Source organism: Pseudophryne corroboree, chromosome 5 (assembly GCF_028390025.1).
Source record: "Pseudophryne corroboree isolate aPseCor3 chromosome 5, aPseCor3.hap2, whole genome shotgun sequence".
In the NCBI taxonomy this organism is placed as follows: Eukaryota; Metazoa; Chordata; class Amphibia; order Anura; family Myobatrachidae; genus Pseudophryne; species Pseudophryne corroboree.
In genome coordinates, this window is record NC_086448.1 from 331,433,469 (window position 1) to 331,440,891 (window position 7,423).

The window sequence follows — 7,423 nt, forward strand, 5'->3', positions numbered from 1 at the left end:
TCACAGCCTGGTCGCAAACGATACAGCCATGGCAAGCAAGTGGCTAATCTGATTACAAAGACAACAGCGATAGGGTATATTTACTTATTCTTCTGAAAAGAGAAAGTGGAGGTGATGCCCATCACAACCCATCATATATCTAGTACAGTCTAGAAAAGAATGACTAGTATCTGATTGGTTGCTTTTGGTATCACCTCCACTTTTTCTTTCTAGAAGTTTTAGTAAATTTACCCCCTTTTTTCTTTTGCAGATGGAGATATTCTAATCATACTTGCTGTCATATTTGCTGAATTTTTTATTTGCCCTTCAGGCGAATGCCAAAGGGCATGTCCAGGTGGGAGGTCTGGGGAGTCTAGTGCCAAGACTACATCATTGTGGCCCCTCCACCCACACTACAAAGGTGTAGTACACAGAATTGTGAGAGGTTACGATGACACAATTCTAGGCAAACTGTGTCATCAAGCCACTGGACTTTCCACTTCAAGTAGGTATTTGGTGGGATCCAGAAGCATTTAGCAATGTGTACCCATCCTGACATCACCGGCAATGGGACCCGGCATGCAGCAAGGGCATACTCACTTGCAGATGCTGGGTTCGATGGGTTGGTTGCATGTGACATGCTGCATTCTGCAGCATGTAATCACTAGCAACATCCTGCTGGATCGCGCATATCATAGGTACACACTAGATGATGTACCCGATATGACGCTCATTTCTGCGGGATCCGGTGAAATATCGTCTAGTTTGTACCCAGCTTTACACACAAAATTACTTCATTTATACATTGCCATATGTGGAAATAATCAATGCACTATCTACACCATCTACATTTACTGCAAAGCAGAAGCGCATTACTCACTATATGTGGTCTTAAATGTATATCAAACATTGAGTTGTAGTTACACTTTATTTAATGGTAGCAAAAAATGTCTTTGCTATGTTATATTTGACATATATTAGGAGGGGCGTGATACAGGATCCTGGAAGTCAGTAAGCCGGCGGTCACATGACCGATACCAGCATCCCGACAATTGAAATGCCGACAGGGGACCTGGTAATTATTTTACTCCTCCCCTCACCCCTATCCTATCCCTAACATGCCTGGGGTGGTGGATAGGGATAAGATAGTGGGGGTAGAGGCTAAGTCTAAGACACCGGGGGTGGCAGCTAGGGCTAAGACTTGGCGGCTATAGCTAACCTCCCCTGTAGGGCCTAACCCTAACTTCCCCTGGGACCTAACCCTAATAGTGGCCCCCGATACTTACCTTCGAGATGTCAGCGTTAATTTTTCCGGCGACAAGATTTCAAGTTGTGTTGGAATTCCGGCATCGGTCACATGACTGCCGGTATTCTGACTGCCGGTATGCTAACTGCATTCGATTAGAGGTAGTCTTTTAGGTGAAAAAGTAAACCATGCAATAATGTATATGGTGTTCCAAATTATGCATTTCCATAACCTGTGTTCTTAAATTCTCAAAGGCCATAAAATCAGACACTCCCAGTTTAAAATAAAATGAACTGATTATAATATTTAATATCACCTATACTGTTCATTTGGGTGCAATAAGAGCTAAAAAAAAATGGCATAATAAGTACTGCCCTTTAAAGATTTCTGAATGAAAAAAAAAGAGGGACTGTTATAGGGAAACCGGGACAAATGGGAACCCTATTCAAATCTATTAGTAGGCAGGACTTCCATGTGACATATTTGCTTTTACTGTTATGTCAAAATGTTACAATGTGACCAAGTTATATTTCTAGCAACACTCAGGCCATTCCAGCTCTCATATAGGAAGCCAGATTGCAATGTTAATGCCAATTAGTGCTCAAACAAAACAATAAATTCACAGAGGGCTCTCTTACCATGGATTCAAGATGACCCCATGCGCCGGCCAATAGCAGTCACCTGTCTGCCAAATTTGCGGATAGTGAGCAACGCATATATGATAATTTTATGAATGAAATATTCTCAGAATCCTTACTTTTAGGCGACGCCCTCAGCAATATTGCGTCAATGGTTGCCACTAGATGGCGCCAAATGGTGCTCCATTGTTGCTCTATTCGGGTGCGCTGGGGGGACACATTTCAGCTCGGAGCCTTCTGAGGTGCGAGCTAAAATGTGCGAAAACTCCTGTTTGAGTGCCCTAACCTGGAATTTAGACGAGTTTAGCCAATGGTGCAGCTAAACCCGGTACTAATGGATACGCACAGGGGGCTTGAGCAGCCAACGGGGGGACACTTGAATAGCTTTGGTGGCCCATCATGTTTGGGCGTCCACAAAACAATTGAATCAGCCCGAATACATCTCTCTATGTGCGGCTGATCATATTTTCAGCCAGATCAGCGATTCATATTCAAAGCATGTTTCTTTTTGTCCCTGATTGCATTCACTTCTCCCACAGATATCAAATCTCATAATGTTGACATAGATTTTTATTTTATTTATGTTTATGTTCATTAAATACACATTTAGAATTGCTTGTAGTACTTAAGGAAATTTGTCTTGAAAAATTATCTCTGTCCAATTTAAAAAAGTATAAACATATTACTGTACTTGATTTTTTACATATGTTACAAAAAGTGTTTGTGTACAAAGTTTTTAATTTTGCAAAAAAAAAGCTTGCACTTGTATATCAGATGCATAGTAAGATATGTAAACAGGGGCATCATTCTAGAACATCCTAAAACAAAACATGTTAACTCCAGCTTCCATCATGATTGCCCCCCTCCTATTCCATATTTCTGTACTCTCATGGAAAAAGTAACAGACAGTTTCTTCACTTATTGTTCACTGTTACTGTCCTGTGCTGTACTCAACACCACTGGGTTTCCGAAGTTCAGTGTTGGACAGAAAATATCACATCAAGAAATACAGTTGCAAGAAAAAGTATGTGAACCCTTTGGAATTTCCGAGATTTGTGCATAAATTGGCCATAAAATGTGTTCTGATATTCATCTAAGTCACAACAATAGACAAACACAGTCTGCTGAAACTAATACCACACAAACAATTATATGTTCTCATGTTTTTATTGAACACACCATGTAAACATTCACAGTGCAGGGTGGACAAAGTATGTGAACCCTTGGATTTAATAACTGGTTGACCCTCCTTTGGCAGCAATAACCTCAACCAAACGTTTCCTATAGTTGCATATCAGACCTGCACAATGGTCAGGGGGAATTGTGGACCATTCCTCTTTACAAAACTGTTTCAGGTCAGCAATATTCTTGGGTTGTCTGGTGTGAATCGCTCTCTTGAGGTCATGCCACAGCATCTCAATCAGGTTGAGATCAGGACTCTGACTGGGCCCCTCCAGAAGGCGTACTGTTGAAGCCATTCTGTTGTTGATCTACTTCTGTGCTTTGGGTCGTTGTCCTGTTGCATCACCCATCTTCTGTTGAGCTTCAATTGGTGGACAGATGGCCTTAAGTTCTTCTGCAAAATGTCTTCATAAACTTGGGAATTCATTTTTCCGTTGATGATAGCAATCTGTCCAGGCCCTGAGGCAGCAAAGCAGCCCCAAACCATAATGCCCCCTCCACCATACTTCACAGTTGGGATGAGGTTTTGATGTTGGTGTGCTGTGCCTTTTTTTTCTCCACACATAGTGTTGTGTGTTCCTTCCAAACAACTCAACTTTGGTTTCATCTGTCCACAGAATATATCTATGGCAGGGTCCACAGGTTATCCACAGGATAACAATGGGATATGATGGAGCGACAGCAGATTGGCACCAAATGATCAAAAGCTTTCAGGCCTCCCAGAATGCAACGGGCCCATCCATATATCCCCGCCCACTGGCTCAGGCAAATCAGTCTTTTATTTGGTGCGGCAGGAGCCGGACCATGGTCAGAGGGCTGCTGTTCCTTTTAGCAGCCCTAAGCTTTCTTATGTTATTTTTTAGTCTTACTAATTTTTTGAGTGATCTTTTCTAAACAGCATCTTATACGCTTAGAAATAGTCTCACCAACAACTCTCCGCCGGGCCGCGACAACGCTTACCCACGAGTACAGTGCTGTTTCAGCGGGCGTCTGTGTTGGATATACTAGCAGGTCCAGCAGACGTTACCAGGCTGTGGCCGGAGCACAGAGAGAAGGTAAGGCATCGATTCTGCTTAGTAGATGGAATACAGACACAGCCGCACTGTATTGGGAGGAGACTACCAAACAGTAGCTGACGTGGCTGCCACCGTGGGTGCACCAGCGCTAGGCCTTAGGGATCTTAGGCACCAGGAATAGTATGAGGCCGCGATCCCTAGGGTTGATGTCAGCAGGGGGAGATAGACGCTCTCCTGGTCGCCCCTCCTCCCCGGTTCATGACCAGTTTCCGCCGAGTCTCCCACCATGAACTGTTTCCTCGCTTCCATCCCAGACACTATCACGAGGGGACTCGGTCGCAGCATAGGCTGCTGCCTCTGTGTTCACTAAGCGCTACCGCATGGAGACCCGGTTGCAGCATTTGGCTGTGTGACCAGTGCGTCTGTGTTCACTGAGCATCTGTGTTCACTTGAGGTTCCCAGAGTGACAGTGTACACTAGTAGCGTCTGGATCCACTCAGCGTTCGCTAACATATTGATCGATCCTGGAAGCGAGGTGAGTCTCCCTGTATCCCACTCTACTGAGTACGGGCTATACAGCACTAAATTTCTATCTACTTTGTTCAGTATGAATAGTAAAGTTAAGTGTTTATTGCATATGAATCTGTATACATTTACTGTGGTTTTCTTCGCAATGCACCTGAATACGTTAGAGCTGTGTAAAACAGGATTCAGTAATATGTACTCTGTGCAGCAATGTTTCTTTTGGACAGCAGTGGCTTCCTCCGTGGTATCCTCCAATGAACTCCATTCTTGTTCAGTGTTTTACATATGGTAGATTCGTCAACAGAGATGTTAGCATGTGTCAGAGATCTCTGTAAGTCTTTAGCTGACATTCTAAGATTTTTCTTCACCTCATTGAGCATTCTGCGCTGTGCTCTTGCAGTCATCTTTACAGGACGCCTAGGGAGAGTAGCAACAGTGCTGAACTTTCTCCATTTCTAGACAATTTGTCTTACCATGGACTGATGAACATCAAGGCTTTTAGAGATACTTTTGTAAACCTTTCCAGCTTTATGCAAGTCAACAATTCTTAATCGTAGGTCTTCTGAGAGCTCTTTTCTGCGAGGCATGGTTCACATCAGGCAATGCTTCTTGAGAATTGCAAACTCAAAACTGGTGTGTGTTTTTATAGGGCAGGGCAGTTTTAACCAACACCTTCAATCTTGTCTCATTGATTGGACTCCAGGTTGGCCTACTCCTGCTCAAATTAGCTCTTGGAGAAGTCATTAGCCTAGGGGTACACATACTTTGTCCACCCTGCACTGTGAATGTTTACATGGTGTGTTCAATAAAAACATGAGAACATATAATTGTTTGTGTGGTATTAGTTTCAGCAGACTGTGTTTGTCTATTGTTGTGACTTAGACATTTTATGGAAAAGCAGTCATAGTAGCAGCCGATTCAGACCCAATTTTTAATTAGGTCTTCACCAAATAAGATGTCCCCAGTAAAAGGGGAATTCCTCCAAGGACTTTTGGAGTCCAGGTCCACCATCCATGACCTCAACCACAGAATATGGCGAGCCAGGACAGACGTATTTGACGCCTTGGCAGCCAACACACCCGCCTCAGGGGACACCTCCTGGTGTAGAAAAAGGTGGCGGTGGTATTGTGAGACAGGGAATGTCTGGCATTGTCAGATTTATCCTCGGGCAGCTCTTCCTCTAATGCCTGATCCAGTCATCATTCTATTTTCCAGCCCCAAGAGGACGCAATCGTGGTCTATGTACAACACCCGTAAGGGAGTAATAGACTTCAGGCATCCCCCCGCATGCTTATCTGTCAGTTCCTACAGTGAGGGGACAGTGGTGAGAGGTAGAGTGGACGACACCCGATGTGTGACACATGAGTTCACTAGCAGTGAATTACCTACTCGTTATATAAGTCTGCAGGGGGAGGATATCGAGCTAATGCCCATTGTAGACAAGGGGAATGTCTTCCCTGGATTAGACCACGGGTCTTGTCTGATGTACATTTAATGGTCAGATTGTGGTAACAGAGTTTTAATTACCCTCTGCCGTGTGAACATATCAGTTTGCTTAACCACAGTAGGGGAATCCTCTTATCATCAGTGATTTGTAGGACAGCTAATATAGGGGGTCATTCCGAGTTGATCACTCGCTAGCAGTTTTTAGCAGCCGTGCAAACGCTATGCCGCCGCCCACGGGCAGTGTATTTTAGCTTAGCAGAAGTGGGAACGCATGTGCAGCCGAACTCTGCAAAAACAGTTTGTGCAGTTTCAGAGTAGCTCTGAACCTACTCAGCGCTTGCGATCACTTCAGCCTATTCGTGTCCGTTTGAACAAAGATTTGGTAGAATGAATGAGGCGCTCCTGATGGGTGAATATACCTGCTGCCTCTCTCTTGCACCACTGGATTAATCCCAGAGAATAATCCAAAAGGGTAGAACTGAACAAAAGATATGGGTGCAGGGAGTTGGCGCTGGAAGGGGTAGGAAATGGAGCTGATGATTCAGCTGGGAAAATATGGATATTTTTGAAAAAATGAAGAAAGATACTTATCTGGGTATTTTCAGTGTGTTTCTAATTTCTGAGAGAAGGATGACGTTTCCTCCACGGATGATGCAGTCAAACGGCGTGGTATTATGAAAAACACAAAGTGGCAAATTTTGAGTTTTTGGGAAGTCTCAGTGGGGATGATGTACACTTTTTTCTTACAAGTGGGAGGATCTTTGGTAGGTGAATCGTACCTCATTTACACTAAGTGGGTGTGGTTTAAAGCACATAAAAGTTTCTTTAAAAAGGGATGCTGGAATTTTCAGCGTACCTAACTTACAATAAAGGATGTAGGTATAAACACATCAAGGTATCTTTGTAAGCTGGGAGGTGAGCACTAGGCTGATGCCCTGTGGGTCTGACAGGGATCACCGGGGGTGGGATTTTTCACTCCCTCACTTTGGAGGCAGAGATGTTAACACATCTGGTCAGTATAGCTTTCTGCTTCGCCTCAATAAGTACATCCAGCCCAGTGTTCGAATCTGGGCTGGAGCTGGCATGGTCAGGAACGCTACTGCTACTGCTGCTGCTGCTGTCCCCTTGCACGTTAACGTTAACGTTGCACGTTAACGTGCAAGGGGACAGCAGCAGCAGCAGTAGCAGTAGCGTTCCTGACCATGCCAGCTCCAGCCCAGATTCGAACACTGGGCTGGATGTACTTATTGAGGCGAAGCAGAAAGCTATACTGACCAGATGTGTTAACATCTCTGCCTCCAAAGTGAGGGAGTGAAAAATCCCACCCCCGGTGATCCCTGTCAGACCCACAGGGCATCAGCCTAGTGCTCACCTCCCAGCTTACAAAGATA